This window comes from Varroa destructor, unplaced genomic scaffold, assembly GCF_002443255.2.
Source record: "Varroa destructor unplaced genomic scaffold, Vdes_3.0 BEIS01000007.1, whole genome shotgun sequence".
Taxonomy (NCBI): Eukaryota; Metazoa; Arthropoda; class Arachnida; order Mesostigmata; family Varroidae; genus Varroa; species Varroa destructor.
This window is the reverse complement of record NW_019211460.1, coordinates 8,326,312-8,348,117: the sequence shown is the minus strand read 5'-3', so window position 1 is coordinate 8,348,117 and position 21,806 is coordinate 8,326,312. Positions and strand designations below refer to the sequence as shown.

At 44.8% G+C, this 21,806-nt stretch overlaps 1 protein-coding gene across 2 annotated transcripts in view; it reads right to left on the bottom strand.

Moving 5' to 3' along the window:
- LOC111254267 (transcription factor Sp9-like) overlaps positions 1-21,806 on the bottom strand; it is a 128,730-nt gene that overhangs the window by 69,613 nt on the left and 37,311 nt on the right. Inside the window, exon 1 of one of the 2 annotated variants that reach the window (XM_086974805.1) lies at positions 18,462-19,848. The exons of the other annotated variant lie outside the window; for it this stretch is intronic. The gene's annotated coding sequence lies outside the window, so the exon portion shown is untranslated. Of the gene's footprint in view, positions 1-18,461; positions 19,849-21,806 lie in introns of those variants that run through there. 2 annotated transcript variants of the gene reach the window in all.

Genomic DNA, 21,806 nt, shown 5'->3' with positions numbered 1-21,806 from the left:
CAGACTACATTGCTAGTTTGTTAAGATGAAATTATACCGGTTCGGTTGCTAACTATGGGAGCTTTTTGAGACCAGTCATTCTTCTTGCGTAGCTCCTAGCGCGCTATTTAGGCATAAACCTATAAACACATCAGGGCTTACACATGTTTAGGCACATTCACAGATGAGAACAGCTCAGAGAATGCAAAAACCAGCGACGACGACGACGACGACGACAACGACAACGACAACGACAACAACAACAACAACAATCACAATAACAACATCAACAACACTCTGAATTTAAGCATAGCAAAACATAAGCACCGTTTTACAATGCATGTGATAGCATTGCAGTGATAGTAAGCAAACGCCAAACTTCCCTAGAGTTCGGCTAGTTTAAGTGCGCGCAGTAACGCCAGAGACCTGCCGCCTACCTGCAGTTTGGCAGAAGCTGTTATAATATAAATAGAAGACAGAGAACGCGAAGGCGCAAGCGCCGCCAAGATAGTGACAACAGATCTTCTAGCGCGACCCGGTTGTACATTGCTTCAGGTGAAGGTCCTGTTCCAGTTTTGTTGTTACTTGTCATCGTCGTCCTCGCCGTCGTTGTTATGCTGCTGCCGTCCGAGGTGAAGCAAACAGACCGAACCCCAGAAGTAGATATGTTACGGAGTTGATTCAATGGAATACAAAGCTAAGCAGAGAACTAGAAAGGAGCCCCTGAGATTCGGAGGCTCAGACAGCAGAATCCCGCAACGAGAGGATCGAAGCTATATAGCAGCGCCTTGCAGTCGCCGCCACATCTTGTCCGAGCGCTTCATTTATTCTATTGTTGATCACGGTGATGTTGCTGTCGCTGTCGCTGTTGTTGTTGTTGTTGTTACTGGGTGCCGCACACGAGATCAGGAACAGCAGCAGCAGCAGCAGCAGCGATCAGAACTGCGCCCACAGCAGCTAAATAATTGCCCACGTTTGTGCAACTTACTGCTGCCGATGGAGGCGCTGTTAACGTTCTCGTGTTGAGGATCAACATGAGGAAGCGCACTGGGTAGAGTAGGTCTTGTTGGCGGTGTTGTTGTTGCTGTTCTAGAAGCAGAACTTCGTCGGCTTTTTCTCGCTCCTTTTTTTCTGCTCTCGGTCTACTAGCGTTCCCCCTCCAGCAAAATCGGCTTCTTTCAAAATCGTTTTCTATTGTGTTCTACAATGAGAAAAGAGCAGAGAACGGAGAAGAAACACATTTCGACGATGACAACGACGCCGACGATGACAACAGCAGCAGCAGCAGCAGCAGCAACAACAACAAGAAAAACATCAAAGACGACGACGATGACGACAACAACGGCAACAGAGAAAACTGACAATGACAACACATCGCCGACTTCTGCCGCTACTGCTGCTGCTTCGGCGGTGCTGCGCTGAGGTGTGATGAGGTTAGCAATAGTTTATGCAGAGTCCTACAAATACACACTCGAACACAGCGGACGGAATATTGGATATATCCGGAAAGACACGACATAGCTAAACCGTGGGCGACGGTCGTACGGGTTCTATGTAAGCGGCATCTCCCCATTAGCGGGTAAAGAGCCCTACGGATAGAACGCTGCATATACTCAGATATTAGAAGACATAGCTGGACTGCGACTCCATGTGTAATATATCTAAATACAAGTAACCGACAAAACTCAAAAGCTATTTTGCTTTAAGATTTTTGCCGCTGATTCTAACACCGTTTTTATTTCGATGCGAAGGCAGTGCGCTAAAAACCGAGTGCTAGAAATAGTAATAGCAGCAACAACTATAGCAACAACAATAATGTTAGCAATAACTGCAAAGAAGGCATTTCCTAAAAATGGTTTCTTATTTAAAGCGGCAGATATATGTAGTGCGTGCGCAGGCCGATGGTTGTTAAGCCAAAAACAGATAACTGCTGTTATGAAGCAATTTGACTGCATATAAATCAATTTTCAAGGGCAAATAATAAACAAAATTATAATTTTTTTCTTTCATGCTGGAATTACCTGGAACTATTATAACATTGCACTATTAGGCGATGCCTGTTATCCTAGTGAATGATTGTAAGATAAGTGTTCTAATCCTACATGCTTAATGTGCTTCCTCTATAAAATAAATGGTAAAACTATCAGCTGGTACGTGTTCTTTTTGTTCCGTAATAGCGCAGTAGGCAACGTGTTTACCTGCTAAACATGTGGTGGTCCAGGCTCAGATTCGAACGTAGGCATATTTCGTTTCATACTGAAACGAGCCGGCTGTTCAAAGTAGTGCCTAACAGTTTAAGTATCAAAAAACATAAACCACAAAAATATTTGCGTATTTCTGGTCTCCGTGCGTGCTATCCATAGCGTGCTCTCCTTAAATATTATCACTATCAGCAGCGGAAGTAGCACTCACCAATAGCGCCAGCGCATATTTTATTGCCACAAGAGAGAAAAACGTCTCTTATTGGCGGCGGTTTCCCGTGCGTCATGACGGCGTTCGCGACTAAACCCCTTTCTGCCGTCACCGCCTGCCGCCTTACTTGTACTTGCCTTAGTCTCTCTCCAAACCTATTGCAGATTGCCCCAGATTACCCGATTTGTGCCTCGAGCAGGCAGCCAGGCCCACCTACAGCAAAAGCCGTGAGGAGGTCCTGCCTGGCCTGTTTCTGATTCACCGTTACCACCAGCACCGTCACAGCAGCCACGACTCGTTCGCTCGGCTGTCGTATGTTGTGGGTTTCTCTGACTCCCCCGTCATCCCCTATGCTATGCCAAGGGGCAGCTATGAAGGGGAGAGTGGCCGATTGCGTGACTAGAAGCAATATCCTGCCATTACAAGCAACCACCTTCGCTTTTGCTAGCTTGTACAGCACATCCGAGTAGCGTAACACGCTTCTCTCAGCACATCACGCGTACAACAAGACATCGTGGTTTTCGTCGCGTTTCTTATACACATCTACACACAGCTACGGCGGACCCCCGTTTGTACAATCTTATTCGTTCTATTAGTGATCGTCTGCTGGCCGCATGCAGCAGACGGTGTACTATGTACTAGCGGACCCATCCCGCTAGATGGCACGAGCGCGACAGTGTTGTTCAGCACTGGGTTATAAGGATGCTAGCTCAAGGCTACCGGGCATGCAGGCGGGAATGGCATGTGCGGGTCTAAAGGGCCAAAAACTTTTCTTATACGAAGTGTTCGACAATGCGTTCAGCCTTAGTCACATCCATGAGCAGTAGAAGTCTTTCATGTATATCCACAGTTGGGTATTGTTGCATTTGTATGAATGCGTTTTTTATTGAGCTTTGGGTTATTTATATCCGCAGATATGCTTGACATAGAAGGCCGTATCAGGGCAAACCCTCGTACTCGAGACTTAGTGTTGTGATAAGGCGCAAGGAAGAGAGCTGAGGAAAGAGGACCCCTGACTATGCATTTAGGCGCAGCTTTGCTTTAGGTGAAGACCAAATGGGGTGTGGCGAGTACCGGAACAGAGACAGTTTGGGGACGGGGTAGATGCTGCCTGAGGCAGACGTGAGCGCGAAATTCGAGATGCTCCTAAGAGGCACAACGATATCCCGAGATTTGCACGCGGAGATTTTGTCTTGGGCCACAAAGAACCCATCTCTGAGATAATATTAAATATAATACATTCAAGTTTTATATTCGGCTTTGTTTTCCGTATCATACATGAGTATTATGAGGAAACTTTCTTAACTCACATCCATTCTTTGGTTACGTGTCGTTGAGAAGACATGAAGCAGTGACATCTGGTTTGTTCATCATTATATAATGCAATCGTGTCGACGTGGCCGTAATTCTCGTAAGGGGCATGTTTCGAGCATCCATCTATCCCAGTGTGTAGAAAAGGCGATAATGAGTATAGTCATAAACTTTTCCCTGTTTAGTCCTTAAGATTGCTAGGATTCTGTTGCCTATCTTCATACCCAAGAATACTAAAACAGTAACACGGCAGCTTTTCGTTGAAGGAGAAGTTCATAGTCAGCTATGGAAAACGCCTGTGATTCCATACGTCTACCCCCTACATATTTATCGAGTGAAGTAAAAAAAAAGGACAAACAAATTCAACACAAGTGGGTTTTTGAATAAAATTTACTTGTCACTAGTATTTACGCCTACGAGAATCTAGTTGACATATAACAAGGGGACCCACTGGTAAGTCACTGAAGAAAGGAAAGGAGACGATAATTTTAGCTCTTATTAACTCATAGTGCCTATATTGTCCTAATCAATCTCTGTGTGCGAACAGTCTAGGGGTCCGGTGATATCAACGAAGAAATTTAATTATATCGTAGCCTTAAATGTTATGTGAAATGCCCCCCAACCACCAATTGGAATTGATTTTACTGCCAATTCGGCGAACTGTCAACTTCCGTGCAGCGGATAGAGGGTTGAATGCAGAAAAGACAGGACAGCGCGAAACCGTCTCGCGTGTGCTCATTGAAAGCATTCGCTGCAGAGTGCCCCGCATCACAAAAGCCATTATGATTAGTAGCTTTCGGGGTTGTGGTTAATGTGGGCAAATAATTTTGAGCATCCGAAACAGTGCTTCCTTGCGGATTCAGCACGAATCGTCGGCCTGGCTGACTATGGCGGGCCTGAATGGGTGCTCAACCTCTGTGGAACCTAACCTGGCCACCTAACGGAGAGAGCGGGCAATGGGCCTCTATCAAATTTCTGCATTTGACAGTCGCACAAATGGCCTGTGCTATTGCCTTCTTGGCTAACGTGCCGCCAGGCACAGTTTACCCTCTATCGGGAAGTGCCTAACGTTATAGATACTAGGGCGATTGTCGTTCCAACGCTCGCGAGCAGCGCCTCTATGAAGATACATCCCCATACGAGCGAAAACTCTACTGCAAACGGATAGCGTAATGGTTGCACGAACTATATTTATATAGAGCTGAAACATATTTATCCTGTAGGCCTATTGCAGCCTGCACCCAAGTGTTTGGCATTCTAGAGTTGTTTGAAAGCGGATAAGTTCTTGAAGTGCACCTACCCGTGAAAATATGTCACGATATATTCATATCCGAAAATCATTTGTTTATCTAATCGTTGTTCCTCACAACTTTGACCCATTCCTGATTTTCTATACTAGCTAAACTGCGGGAAAGCTTCGGAAAGCATCAACGAACGGTCTGTATAAAACCTTCAATGCCATATGCGCCACTATTAAATGCCACATTGTAGCATCTACATTTTATATCTTATTAGGTTGACAAGTCTGAATAAATTACGTTTAATGATACAACTGGTAAATTAGTTGACAACGCTTAAATAACTAGTCCGATCAATAGAAAAATAGTCACTATACTTTACACGCTTACACAGTAATGTTAATATTCATTTATTCGAAAACGTTTTGCGAATATTAAGTATAAAGAGACGGCCACTAATTTCTATAATAATTAGATGATCTGCTACTGCTAATATATATATTCAGCTTTTTCCACTTAGTATCATGTTAGGTCAAATATGGTAACTACCCCAATACTGCAATCTTCTCCCTCGAGTTGTCGGCGCTTCTCCAGTGGACGCCTGGCATAGACAGAGGGTGGTTATGTGGGTTTGCGAAAATCATTTTAAAATGAGCATCGATCCCCTCGGGTTAAAGTCCATCTAGTGGGCTTAGTCGTCAAGCTGGAAGGTAGTGGTGGTGCTACGCAACGAAGTTTCTTGGTATAATTAGCTTATTTTGGTTTTAGTTGCTTGTTCCGACCTATCCATCACCCGAAACCCCCGTAGCCGAGTAGGTTCCCATCCGGTAGTAATATTACAAGGCGGATAATACCTCAACTATCGCGACACGATAGTGTGCCGGGTCTAAATAGATAATCCCATTTATAAGCCACTTATACAAAGCAGCTCTGCAAGCAATAGCACTAGGGGGTGAAGGCACCGAACGCGAAGATTCTGCCATCATCACCTCTACCTGCCGCGGTAACTCGGGGGTGCTATAGGGCTGGTCTTTTCGTCGCCACGGCCCACGAGTCCGTTGGCTTCCCGCGCTGACTACCGATGTTATCGGCGTAGTCTCAACTAGACCTCATTCAACACTGCTCTCTCGAGTCGGTTAGCTCATATGTTCCTCATCGTTTAAACACAGTATCCCCGTAGATATGACCGAGTATTTCGACTTCCCATCCTGCTCCTGGTACATACGTATAATACTACAGACTGGAGCGCTATAGGTCCGATCAGGAGGTGTAATTGCGTCGATTTAGAAAGAACAAGAGGCGTGTTATCATTACAAGCGAAAATAAAGAGCAAGAAATAAAAAAAAAAGACAAGAAAGAACAGCGTTATGCGCAATGCAGTTATTACTATTATCGCTGATTACACGCGTACAATGACGCGTATCTGTAGGCCGATGTTCTGCCATTCATCTATCTATTTAGGGTAATGCGGCAGTGGAAGCGGATCGCACCAATCCGCACGCATTCGTTTCGTGTATATATATATGTATCAGCTCACGCCTTTAGCTACAAAGGGATCTTACATATGGGCACGTTTCTGTCCTGTCCTGTCCTTCGGATATATTCGGAGTTGCTTGGAACAGCCGCAAACATATTGTACGCGGATGAAGATACAGGCTGCAGTAGCGACCCGGGGATAGACATGGCACGATTCCAATTAAAGGCTTGAAGGCAAGGAAGTGATAGCTAGCTACCAACAAGCTTATTGGTAGCGTTCAGACAGAGCCATTAAATAGTCTCTAGTTAAATATAAATGTGAATTTAGAACGAGTCGCTGGTCGAGATACGGCTGCCGCTAGGTAGAGTTTACATAGTCGACTTTTTAGGCTATATGCGGTAAATAATGAGCTTAAACTAGTAAACCATAGATAGATCTACCAATCATATTCCGTAATGAGCGTACGTATCGAACGTTTACGTACATCCAATGTTTGAAAATGTTAGTATTTTTGTACCATAGACATTTGTGAAACATAGCGCTTGTCTTCCAGTCTGAACGCGAATCTAGCAGATGGATTCGAAGGGAAAGGCAAGACCCTTTGAGTATCTATTTGTTCGACCCTTCGACACCTTTTTGTAGATGTTCGTTCTGCTAGACTTTACTCTATACAGTTATTGATAAATGCGTCCTCTAAAGTAATTCCACAGCATGGATTAATATAGTTTACCTATAGACACACACCTCTAAACGTATAAGTTAACAAGTAGTAGTATTCACCGCCAAACGATGGGCCAGTAGTAGCTGCAGACCTTTTTTACGAGTCCGGACCAGCCCGTATTACGTGGATGAGAGTCTACTGTTTTCTCACCCACTATTACGTAACTGTAGGCTTGACCAATCAGGCACATGTAGTCAAATGTGTTCTGCGTGCTTGCTCAACACAATACAACATGAGAACATGTAATCACAGTCGTTATAGCACGTCTTTACGTTAAACACAATCTGCCATAAATCGTATGGAAAGGGGTCGATTCTCTGTATATACATACAACTTCTGCCCTTTTTTATGCGGTCTGTCCATCCGTAAATCCGTCTGCCCGTATGTATGTTTGTCTGTTCAGCGAGTGAGAGTGCCAAAGTGATCATATGCGCGGTAGAGCAATTGGCGACTGCTAGCGGCCCGTTGCTGCACAGTTCTGAGCCTGGGTCTATGTCTCGTAGGGTTTGCCACTGTCGGAGCACAGAGTTGAAAGGCCTTGCTAAAACCGCTAGGCCGTTAGAGCAGGCCGTCGACAACTTGGCCACGAAGACAACTCCTCAGAGGGTGGTGAGAGACGGATCCGCCCCGTTGCCACCAGCGAACGCGCGCGTCGAGATGGATAATTGTGGGAGCGAGCACAACTGCCTTTTCTATGTGGGTGTTTCCGGTTGCTTCCCATCTCCCGCGAGGGAGTAAGAGACCTCGCTGATGCGTGTTAGTTGGATGAAGCAGGAGGGCTTTCAGCACTTCGCAGCAGCCGCGGCGCCCGCAGCATCCCGACTCCGCGTAGCGGACTCCGCTGCGGCTGCCGCCGCAACGGAAGTGTGTTGAGTAGAAAGGATCAGCAGGAATAACAGCCGCAGGAGCAATGTTCGTATGTGGAGCATGCAAAGAAACCTCAGCATTGGTCCTACCCTATAGGTGGTTTTCATCGAGGGTCTGCTTTAGGAGGCCAGCCTCAACAAGCCTAAACGCGCAGGCATGGCAAATGGTTTCCCACAATGCCCCCATTCGCTCCCTGCCACCACAGCAGTTTCCTTTCCATGCACTCTTCTTTTTGAATTTTGTGTGTAAGTTCCCTTTACAGAACAGACCACTCGACCGCTGCATCACCGAGACATGACTATTGGCGGGTGCTTGGCATGGCGAACCACAAAATTTGGACAACTCAAGCACCACACATCGCTGTTCAGAGAAGGAGCGCCGCCCCAGCAAAATGCACTAACACTATCCACTTGAGTATTCTGCTTGCAGCAGCGAAGTGGAGGGGTAGCCTCGGTGTGCCGGGGTATAGCTCCAACGGTACATGTATAATGTAACAGTCGAGCGGCGCTGGTCGGTACTGACCATGGTCAGAGCAGTAATAATCAAGAACCAGCAGGCCAAACAGAGTCAGAAGAGTAAATCTCGTTGTACACGCTCTAGTTGAATACATTATTGTACATAAATCGTTAATGCAAATCTAGTTTCTAGTTTTATGTGTTAAACAGTTGCATTTGTCAGACAGCCTCTAAGTGACATGGGGCAAAAGTGTGGGCCGCTCATTTGAACTGTACCGCTAGCGGGTTGCATTATGGCGGCCACGGATAAAACTTAGTTCCAAATAGGAGTAATATATCATTGTATTTTTCTAACTTCGTCCGATAAAGCACTCTCAACCTATATCGACTGGAAATACCGCCGCATCCTCAATACGGTGCTACTTGTAATAGTGAGGTACACGTAATTACAAAATGTGGTTGTCCGTAACGGACACAGGCTCAGCTCCTTCCAGTAAATCGTTAGTAACAATGATATCATGATCATTTTTATTTTCTACATTTTCTGTGACATCATCAGTAAAGAAATGATTGATACGGGTGGGTGATCGATATTTCCCTCTTTGTCATCTGTAAGCCGGCGTCGATAGCTTTGTGTCGTTCAAAGATCACTCTCGTTGCTCAGTCACTTTTTAGGAGTCAGTCCTTTAGTCTTTGCCACTTCTGCATTAAAAGTGCGGACCCTTCGCACCAACATGAGCGCTTGAGCGGACAATCCGTATGGTAAAACATTTATTTTGGGCTGATTTTCAGCCCGTCTATCGGAACCTTAAGACACTCCAGGCATTGACTTCCGCTAAAAACGGCGCAAGTGACCACCGGATGGACCAGCCGCAACGGAACGCGCGCTTTAGCGGCTGGCAATAGGAAAAAACAACAGCAGCAGCAGCAGCAGCAGCAGCAGCAGCAGCAGTAGCAGCAGCAGCAGGTGCTGATCTAATTAATTCAATTTATCGAAATTTAATAATTGAATTTATCGTAACTGGTCTTCAATCGTGAGTACACATAGTGTCAAGCGATGGCGCTCGATGGTCCTTTCCGTAGATTTATAATTCACTAGGCGCGTTGCTTTAAGTTGCTGTCGCTGAACACCGTGAAGCTGTCTTTTCGAAGGGACAAGAGCGATATATATATACATGAGTGTGCGAAAAATACTAGCACGAGTCAATGAAGTCTCGCACAGGAGATCGTAAATAGTACCAATGATAAGTCAAACAGTAGAAGCATAAGCAAATGGCGGTGAAGTCAAACCGGACGCCGAGCTTCCCGTCATCCACTTAACTAAACATAATAACGATTTCGGTCTCCGTACATTAAAGAGTGTTCTGATGGACCCCGTAACGACCATCATATTAAACATAACAACAACAACAACAATACGAACGTTGCCGGAAATTGATTATACGAGTAAAAATGTCGTCCGTCTGATAAAGTTTAACGTGTTTAAGAGATTTACGTTGAGCTACATTGATATTTCTCATTGTGCTCTCTTTACGAGTCTAGATATTGAGCGACATCGATCCATGCCTCAGCCTGCTTACTTATTAATCAGGCACCCGCATATTACTACCTCAAGCTCCAAATGGATATGGCACGCTTCCTAGTTCTTCTGGTTCATTGTCAAAAGTGTATCCGGACCGAAATCTGTTGTCACTGTCCTGTCGCCTCGTAAAACTATAAAGGACACTTTTTTTTTTTAAAGAGCGACGTTTACGGCGACCCCGTCTCCCTATTTCTTGGACGTCAAGTACACAACGGTGCAAGTCGAAAAAAATGTAGATGAGGAAACTAACGAAATTGGTGCCGGTCGAGATCAGCCGGACTCTTCCGCCGGCTACATGCGACACGTTGACCCAGCATCAGTGTCGTCGTAATAGACCCAAGGTCTTGATAATGCCACACACAGACAGACAGAGTCATATTGGAAGTGACTTGGCCGGCCCAGGCGCCAGTCAATTGAACAGTTATAAAAAACAAGCAAAAAGAGAGGGAGAGAAAAAAAGGCGTTGACAGCATCGAATAACTCAGGCGGCCTGTTGGTCTCTGCTAAAAACACGGAACAGCATTCATAAAGCGACCGACTGAGTGAAGACGACGCATGGAAGCACCGATCGTCCGATGATAGAGAGATGGCACAACACATTCATTCTCTAGCATCGATACGAGCGCGGCTGAACGGGAAACACCTACACTCGCAGCGATGTCGGCGGAACTCGAACTCGTCTGCCATAGGAACAGTAGCTATGATACTAGTGGCCGTAAAAGCAGTATCGGGTTGTATGCGTCTGTCGCCTGACGGTCCGCAAATGTGGGCTGTTTGGGCTCATCCGCGTTTTTAACGACGATGGCGACAACAACGACCCGACAAAAGTTCTATTTTTTTTCCCTGTAGGAAAAATGTGTTTTCCCTTCGGAAAACGAAAAGAGATCGTTAGCTGGCTAGCTAGCCAACGATCAAGGTACGCTCCGGACGAATGTCCCGCCAGGAAAATAGTAGTAGGGACAAAAAACGCAAATAGAATTATGGAGCCGCCGCTAGTGCGGCCGTCGCCGATAGTTGAAACAATGGAGCGGCTAAGGAAGAAGAGGATAATTCGTAGCGGCATCTATAGGAGGACAACAGAAGCACCGACGCGACAACTGTGCATGATGAGTCCTAGTCCGATCGGTAGACGCAAGGGGCCGTGCCGACTAGCGGAATAAAGAAGGACGGAAGCACAAGGGACCAAAGTCAAAGTGGTGTAGTGTACTGCGATAAGGAAAATATGAAAAGAAATACGACTTTGGAGATCGCGAGTAAAAAAAAACACGCCGATAAATGGGGAGCGCGTACAAGATATATTGAAAGGTGGAAAGATATCGCCATTTAGACATAGTGGGCGAGTTCGATGAGTGGTTTAACAACGGAACAAGGAAGAGGGACGGAAAGTTTTAAGATAAAAAATGGGGTCAATGATACGATTGACGCACTGTATCGGTTCAAAATAGCGCCGGAAACAAAAGAGTGAATAGGAATATAAAGTAGCAAAGGATAAAAAATTAAATAGGTTAAAAGATGCTGCACAAATCTTGGAAGAGCATTCTTAGCTACCAAAATTTCCTCCCACAAATACCCCTACCACTATGGTAAAGGTGGAAGAACGGTGAAACATGCCAGTTTTCAAAAATTAACATTCCCAAGATTCAGACGAGACGCTTATCGACAATAGAATTGCGTTATATAATGCAGACACGCGAGTAATATATTTTATATGTCTAATAGATTTGCCCTGTGAGCGTAGATTTGACAAAGCATCAAATTGCCCCTGTAAATTGTATAGCAGTTGTGTAATATCTAAATAATACCTAGATAAACTGTATAATATCACAAGAGAAAAAGTTCGACGCATCACGAGGTGAACAAGGGCATCCCTATAGACATAAGCAGAGTTCACGTCAAAAAAAGACAGCATGCTGCAGCTTGATTAGTAGTTAGCGTAGTAATGAAGGCACTAACATGAGGCACGCACAAGCTTCAGTAGTTTCACCTTCACGGTAAGAACACATACTGTTCTCAACCACGAGTCTACGACACGGCCCGTTGGACGATCGATCTGACCGATCAGTTTCGGAGTTGGTAAGTCAACGTCGTGTCTCCTGCACCCGGACAGCTAATCTCCTTTATGACCCATGTCGTGTACACCCGATCCTTCGCACCTATAAGTCCGCAACTGATAATCCCAACTAGCATAATAATCATTTCTGTCGCTGTTGTGGGGTCATGCTGATCCTACGATTCACTGTGTCGTTCTTGAGCAGCTTCATGCTGCTGCTACTACTATAGAAGCTGGGCAATGAAGCTCTACTGCAATCTCGATGCTGCTCCTAATGCGGTTGCAGCTGCTGCTGCTCGCGCCGTCGAAGCCGGTCTCTCTATTTTCTCTCTCTCGAAGCCAATCTTTGTATTAGCCGGCATGAACTGTGGCACGGTGCCATCCAGTACGCTTATAGCGATAATTCCCTTTTGCTGCGTCTCCGATTCGATACGTGTACGTACAATGCGAAGTTTCACAGGTGATGCGCCCGCTGTCAAGCGACTACTTATGATCGCATCACCTTCGGTCCGCTGCTGAACGAGCGATGCGTTTTTTGCCACCGAGGTACGTCAACTCACTTCTGTTGGCTCTATTCTCATCCTTAGAGTAATTCTAACCTTTTTACCCTGCAGCCTATATCTCTGTCACTTTGGCGACGTCACCAGCCACAATTTCAGATGCGATCCGATACCTCAATTCTCTGCAATCGTCTTCAATCCTTGAGCGCGTTTGCGCACGACCAATCATTTGCGGTTAGTGGCAGTATGAAGACAGCGGGTGGCGGAGCTGAAACCATTGTATAAAGCCAAAACGAGGCCAGTCGCAGGCCACGAGTCCGTGTAGAACAGAAAATAGCAAGACGACGTATGTTAGCACGACAAAGATGACAATGGCTACTATTGTATACAGCATTATAACAGTTGGATAAAATAGCCGGACCCGTGGAGTACGGTAGAAGTGAGCAAGTGGAAAATAGGCACCCGAACGGATGCCATTGATTGACACGAAACAGCTCCTATCTTTAACAGCACCCAATCTAGCTGATCGGGATCGATCGGAAGAAGTGGTATATTAGCGAGACCAGAACGTCAACACTCGTGAGACTATAGCATTGCGGGTCTCCCCATTTGCAGCAACGACCTTGACAGGCCACCACGGAGTCCTGATCGGATGAATTCTACACCAGTGGACAACTATATCAGTTAGTATGCACGCCAGTAGCATTGTGACAATTATAAATATCTCTATTTGTTCAGCTATCACGGCCAATCTGTTGCAGATACACCGTGACCTTGAATTAGCATCTGCGAATATATTCCAAAAGAGAGCTTCTGCAAATTGATTTATTACACGTGCTAAATTACCAATGGTGCATAGGGCAGCAGGGAAGATTGACTCGATGCAAGATACCTCTCCCGGGACGCCTGCTGAAGTTTTGATCCCCTTTTGTTTTCAAACATTCAATTACGTCGAGCATCCGCTTGAATCACGGGTCACAACATCGAAAATAGACGAAACACATGGGCCCATCGTGTACAGATACGGCCACCGACTTTGGGTTTATCGAATCGATAGAGGGGCAATTTATTTTATTTGAATAATTGTAGTAGTAAAAAATAATAATGCTGCCAGGCATATTATCTCATTATAATTACTATGGATTGCCCTGTCCTGTTCGTACGCTTGGCTGATCGTGCCGTGTAGCATTTCCTTCGTGTGCGCGCACAAACGTGCAGAACGAGTATCGCTGCGGTCGGCTGTGCAGATGTTTGACACTTCAACAACATGAACGTGTCGTACAAAGCATATATGGCACCTGGTAATACGCACCTAGCTATAGTTTACCGTTTGATAAATTGTGTGCCATAAGAAGGAAATGTTCAACACAAAGATCGAATATGGGAATAGTTCGAAATACAGTAGAACTCTCTAGCTCTGTAACAGAAACAATGGTTCACGATAGTAAATATCACCTTGCATCGTACAAGATAACGATCGATGACGAAATTGCCACTAGCCATCCATCCCCTCTAAGCAAAAAGCTATCGAACAAGTTGCAGATATCGTACACGTAATCATACGTCACGTTAACTGGACAGTAAAACGCAAAAATGCTTTTTGTGGTTAACGTTTGTCCGAGGAAACTTTTGCTGGATCGGAGTTGTGGATGAAGGAAAAGATTAAAGTCATCAAATATCACCAGACCACGGTAACATCTACGGAGATGTAAACATTTATATCAGTATGCGTCTATCGGCCTTCAATATATATACGAATTAACAGCATAGATACTTCATCATCTTCCTAGCGTGCAAAGAAAGAAAGTGATTTTGAAAAAACTGGTCTAAGGTTGTAGAAGATGCGCCGATTCTGGCGGATCGCACCAAAGCCTGGTGGACGGTTTATAAAGAGTAGTCGCTGTACAACGATGGTCCAAGACGCTTAGCAAACGTTTAATGGGACCTGAAAGGAGTAATTAGAAAATTATATTTTTATGTTTTGATGATATAGAAACGGAATGGGAGTGATGTCTGTCAGCGAATAAAATGGCGACCGATGACAAAATTGCCACTAGCGGAGCAATATGGGTTCAGCGTCTGTTTTTACTGTTAAACTTTTTAGCTCGGCAAATAGATGCTGCGTGCCAATCAGTACACGTTCATGTGTGATGGTAATACCTCGGTCGAGTCAAATTCGCTGCTCCACCCGTGTGCTAGGGGCCTATGGGAAAGCCTATCTTTTTTTTTTTTCAATACGAATCAGAAAACAGCGTGCATGCTAAAAAGATACAGAAATTGGTTGAGCCATGCACGAGATGGTATGGCCATGTAACAAAATACGCATACATCGACTAAAACATGATAACGCACACATATGTAGCTAGGGAAAAGAAAATGATCCATTGTCCTGACTCCAGGCAGCTGATTGTATCCTAGGTTGGAGGAACATCGGCGTGACAGAATTTCGAATGGTATATTTCACATGACGCTTGCTGCAGGGATGGCGACGTAACGCTCAGCGGCGTAACCGCTGACCGTAAACACTCATATATCCATTAGAGATCGATTTTATCTTCATCTTTAAAGTCTACTCGTTTCAACATCGAGGCCAGTTATTTTTTTTAGTTTAACGGCAGCACGTAACGTAGAACTTGAAACATTTAACTTACATTACAAAAATCATTGTAACTTCTTGCTGATGATGTACCATGTTAGGTTTAGGCAATGTTTCAGTAAATCTAATGATGAATTGAATGTATATGTTTACACTGTGTTAGAACTACTGTGTTACATTGCTATCAGACCAACCTGCCACTCGCATGTTCTCAATAACGCCAATTTATACAGTAAGGAAAACATTATTCAAAGATGACGCAATGGTTTATCGTTAGTTATAGTACTGCTCCAATTGTTGTCCACGTGAGAGCCTGGACGGCCAAGGTTTCAGGTGAAAGGGACCAGCAATCGCCGTCCCGTCTCCCAGCAAGGACGCAAGCCATAAAACCAATGTCACAAAAAAAGGTAATATTCAGTTTTTTTTCTTTTTTACATTGACTGTACTGTCAACTGTGTTAATGGCGGCATAAGTTTAATTGATAGGTGATTAATTCCCTGGCCCTTCGTCATTTGGCTAGTTAAAAGGGACACTGGATGAAAGAGATAGCGCCATTTTTGCCCACTGGATGCTTGCTTCTACTTCTGCTACCAACTGCATAGGTTTCTGTGTGATCACAATAGCCCCCCGTAGCTGCATTCTATTGGCACTTTAATTCGTTACTTTTTCGTCTTCATTGCCCTCGTAGTTTGAATTGATCTTGCTGTTCATGCTTCTGCTGCCACTGTTCGGCACGTCGGAACGTATCGTTGCCAGCCCAGCCAGGGTTTTTTTTATTGTTAATTCATTCGCTATTGGTGTTGCAGCAGAAACAGGGAGAGAGTTACGGGGCTCAAAACGGGCGACTGCAGCTTTTTGTATCAAAAGTACAATTCATTTTGTCTGTAGTGACAGTTGGTAGTTCATTTGTCAGCTGGTGTCAGGGAATGATCCAATCAGGCTGTCGATATCTATCTGACCCCTTTGCCGGTGTCTGACGGCCTGTCAATTCGACCGATTACTGTATAACTGATGCGAAATGACCTTTCACAACGGTGTCCGCTGCCCGGGCATCGGCCGCTGCAGGAACCTACTGCTGGCCGTCCGAGCTGGATGGAGCAACGGATGCCGACTGGCTGCGTAAAAGCAGCACCAACAAGAGCAACAACAACAGCATGTACCGGCCAGCCGTATTGCCAGAAGTTACACATCACGTATCTCGATGATGACAATGACGAGGACAAGAAGAACATCATCACCGCCATTATCGCCACCACCATCGCTATCGTCGTCGTCGTCATCATCATCATCATCATCACCATCATCACCATCACCACCACCACCACCACCACCACCACCACCACCACCGCCACCACCACCACCCCACCACCACCACACCACCACCACCACACCCCACCCACCACCACCACCACCACACCACCACCACCACCACCACCACCGCCGCCAACAACAACAACAACAATAATAGAGTCAATTGCGGTTACGAGGCCGGTGCCCGCAGTTCAAACGGCAATGAAAAGAGCCAAACCATTAAGTTGTGCTTCTACTGCGGTTGTTGTTATCTACCATTCTATCCTCTGCTGTTTTCGGGGCAAGCGTCTGCTAGCGTTATTCTATGCCACAGTTCCTGTACCATCTACGGTAGTATTAACTTGTCGTTGTTGCCGATTGGGTTTCTGGACAGCACAAACGGTTCTAGGAAGGTGGTAGCGACACTTGTGTACGAATTATTTTTACTTCATGCTAACAATTTCGTACCTCAGACTTTTCCTGAAAATGCAACCACTACGCAGTCGAAGGAGGCTGCTGAAAGAGTTTGTCAGTATTAACTTTTCTCTTTTCATGGCAGCGCATTGGTTCTATAAGTCTGCCTTTGACATTGGCTATTCTGTTTCAGGCAGGGCAGTCACTTGGGCAGCTGGTCGACGCTTGTTATCGGGCCTATTTGCTGGCTCGGCGGACTTGCTTGTGCTGTCCAACCGGCGGTGGCTGGACACGTCTCCGAGATGCGATAGGTGATAACCGCCTATTAGCGGTGTCAGAGTCATATCACAGCCCAACATTACTACCACCACAGCATACACAATATGATCTGTTGATGACGATCAGCTTCAACAGAATCCGACATTATCGTCGTCAACAGCAGCAACGACATCCGAAAAAGCAACGACAGGCCAAAACAGAAAAGAAAGATCCATGCAACAATCGCCATAGACGGCTCCGTCATGGTTCACGCGCTAGACGCCGCCGTTGCCCCTGGCGGCCGACTAAATCTATACCAAACGCACCAGCAGCGACGTCGTCAGTGAGCAACGACCGTGGTATCTACTTGCTTTGCGCTGGCGGGCGAAAAACGCGCATGGGTGCGTCCGTCTGGCAGTCCGACACTGCCAGGATTAGGGAAAAAATAAATACAACGCACACCGCAACTACAATAGAGACGAGCAGCGGATTAGCGACAACACGGAGCTTGCGAGGGACCGAAAAAATAGGCGATGGAAAAAGGAAATTAGGAGCATCTTGTAATGTGTCCAAGGAGAATTCAGCCTACGGAAACACGGTTCTGTAGGGGTGGGCGAAAATAAAATAAGAATGAAGATCTTGAGCATATATTAAAGAAGTCAAATTTCTTTTAAATAAAAGAGCACTGCACGAACAACTATTTGCACATTTGTAAGGCTCTCTCCTAGATGGAAATTTTCTATATCTGGAAAGAAAGGTCTTATAGGACATCGGAGTTTGTTGTGTTCGGTATGGATAGAACCAATGCCAATGGACTGTTTGAAGTTGTTTTTTTATCCTCTGTGTCCTTATAATAAAGCAGAGCATAGCGTACCCGTTTAACTTTCAATCCCCCGCTATTATTGGGCATAGATGTTGGCGTTTTCAGTATTTCTAACACCAATTCTATATATATATATATATATAACCTATAGCTTCGTAACACTGGACTCAGTCCATGCGTTATAATAGAGAATCTGTATTCCGTCCCTGTTGTGTTGAGTGGGCCTTTTGTTCTGTTTACCAATTTTCTTATAAATCGTCATTTGTAGTAGAAAAGGCCAACTGCTCAGTGCCTGCATGGGCCTATTGTACCTTTTCTCTTATGTTTTTTCAAGTATCTTACACCGTTATGACACTAGTTACGATTTACTTAAATGTGATCTGCCTGTTTCTCCGATTCGATGTGCCATTCCTTTGTGTATTCATGTTTTTACCAGAAAAAGCTAGACGAGCATCATTTGCAGTCGCCGTAAAATAACATTTACTTACTAACGATTAGATCGGAAGGGCATTTTGCGTTGGCGAGCCGCTACCGGCGCGTGTGTTGTGATCACCGTTCATTTCAATGCATGCACCAAGAGGATGATATTCAATAGGGTATCCATCGCAAATCGGTTCTTCCTCCATATCGTCTCCTTTAGCTCTCTATTCTTACTGTGTCGTATTGTAAGTGACCGCCTGATCCGCATGCATGTCGGTGTGCCACGGTATATCTGTGGGGTCTTTCCTCGATGCAGTCACTTCCGTACCCGCACTGGTCCTAGACATCGATTGGCCTAAACACGGACACCCAAAGAGGACCCGTAATGACGACCACCTATCATCATATAGCGCGCCATTTTGTCGTTATCATCATTATAATTATCACGAGCATCATCGCCGTCCACAACAACAACGACATTATCACTATGAGCATCAATAATAGAGAGCCATGTACCTGGCGCGCAGAGACAAACAATCGTAGCGTAGAACATACGCGCGTTCAAGAAAATCAGCAGGTTGCACCGGTCACAGGTTCCACCATATCGCTGCTAACGTCCTTCTATTAAACGTCATCGAGTGACTGCTATGGCCGTTGGCCTTGCTAATCTATCCGTTCAGATCCGTGGATTACTTCGACGCTGTTGGTAACAATGGTCATCGCGGCTGTACTGCTACTAGCGAGTGGCCATACGTCGTCAGTTTTCTCACCACTAAAAGGGCAAGGAAAAAAGGAACCACAGCAGCAGCAGCATGAGAAGTAGACGAAACGATATATCGCTCGGATTGCGACAGCAACGGCGCTATTAGTATCTTCGTCCCTGAATAAAATGCCACTTTGTACTTCATACATCAAACCTGCAAATCATTCCAATTCCAATTGCTGCGTCTATCACCACGATCGAACCTTACTCCGCCGGAGCGCTCCATGGAACTCCACGCTGCGAGAGGCAGCAGCAGCAGCAGCAGCAGCAGCATTCGACACATAATAGTAGTTGAAATGAATAAGATCCAATGATGCGGCTGCGGACGATGATTCATTATCGATCGACAAGAATCTGCAGCAGGATTTCGTACGCGCAGTCATGCCGTCCTACTAGGATCGATTCGTATTTACTCTAGACACCCACACTTTAAGCTGGTCAAAAACAAAAAAATCGTCGAACGAACGCTGAGAGCGCAGCATTGACACAGTGAAGTATCACACAGTGTACTGCTGCTGCTGCTGCTGCTGCTGTTGTTGCTGCTACACAAACAATCCCAAGGAAGCGATTTAAAGGAAAACGCAAACAAGATAGAAAATCAAACTGACGCCACTACCGCTGCCGCTTAGAGCTAAATTATGAGAACGCGTTTAATAATACCGTCTTTACTACCTGCACATGTAGTTTTTTTTCTAAATAGCATAATTAAAACGTACAGATCATTCGTCCTGTTGCTTGTCCGCATGCTGTTAACAACTGCTCGTAAAAGTGATTCTAAGTGAACGTTCATTGAGGTAAAGTTAGATTTTTGGAGTAAGTTCTTCTGCTAAACCAGTAGAAAATTAGTTCGTCTCTAATCAGCACTGAGCAGGACAAAGTGGCTTCGCTGGACGAGTCGCGACAGATTTAAAAAAAAAAAATGGTCCTAATTGGATTCGAATCAATTTTGTATTCATGAGTAATTTTAGACTATTGTAGCTTGACAGGTGTCATACGATGAGACATATGAACTTTTCTAGTCCCTCCTCGTTTAAAATAGGTCAAATGAAGCGAGATGTTAATGGATTTCACTGTTTTTTTTTTTTTCCGTACACAGATGGTCGTCTCGATTAAATACAATCGGATTAGGTCGTCCTGCACGTATCGGGCCCTTTCGTACGACACCAGCTAAAGTTTACGTAGCTTTATCTAATATAAGCTATATTGTGTTAACGAGTTTCACGGATCTTCTACACTACCCAGATAAGACATAGTAGTTATCAATTAGCGGTTCATATACTATACTCGTTTTTATATTAGGCAACTAGGTATAATCGAGAGTTGAAATGCTAGAGAGCATCTGTTCACTGCTATCTTAAAAATTAAAAATGGATTTTTTTTCTTCTTCTTCTTCTTCTCCTCCTCTTCCTGATCTTTTCGATTACTTTAGTTGACCACGACTTCATGACGGAACTACATCGGCTAGCAATGTTTAGGACGCATTTCGTTGTACCACGCAGAACCCAGTTGATATTGCGGACACCGATGCTACACATAAGAAGTAGAAATTGTACGAGCGACTATGTGTAGGCGTATCTCTATTGTAGCGTGCTTGCATTGTGATGGTAAAGTGATATTGTGATTATACCCAGTGGTACAACTATACGCGCTGATCTGGCCGTTTGAAGACTTCTTACGACAAATGACAATCAGCAATGAAGACTTTATCCACAACATATGTACCGTCATTACAACGCTTGTACTCGTAGCCACTCTTCAAATGGGTGAGCCATGCTTTTTATGTGCATGCATCATCGGTCTATATTCATCCAAGATCTGCTATTGGCTTGTTTGTAACCGTTTGCCTGTCTGCTTTTCAATGGGTCCGCCAAAACTGAACAATCCCATCCAGAACCGTTTCAAGTTGGAACGTTATATAACGGATAACCTACACCTAACTATACCTACGACATACGTATACGGAGATATCCATGATAACGTACTCCAAATAGCGTCAATCGACATTTTGCATTATTGTACGTTATAGGTATCGAGCTAGAAGGGCAATACCCTCCACAAAATAATAACAGTAATTAATAGAAGGTAACCGTGGTGGACGTAGGAGACCCGATGACGCATTTATAATTTTCCTGTTAATATAAAAAGCAGACTATTATCAAAGTAATACATAAGCCTTGTTTTTTTTTTTTTTTTTTTTATCATTTTCAAGGCGAAGTCCGTCAGCTTAAAGCTCAATGTGCGCATAGGTCCTAACGAGGATTTCGGTTTAGTAATCGAAAACGAGCCCGTGTAAATTTAGCGTAGAATTACCGCGAAGGCGCCCGTTTTGAGGCGATGACTAATCGAACTGACTGTCACCACGGGTTTTCATTATGAACGGGTCGCGTTTGTTAAAAATTATACACATTATACACAAAAGAAAACATTATAGACCAGAAGAACACCTATTATTGTCTATTATAGAATGCATAAACAAATACACGTCATGTAGGTAATTCTCTAAGGCACCTTTGAGCTCTACAGACGTGTCGGGGCGACTGACGAGGTCCTCTGGGCAACCAAAGTGATTTTCTATGAATATTCCCCTAAGGTATGATCGCCGCGCCATTGTACTGCACGCAATTAAGCCGGACGATTCCACGCCTTATTA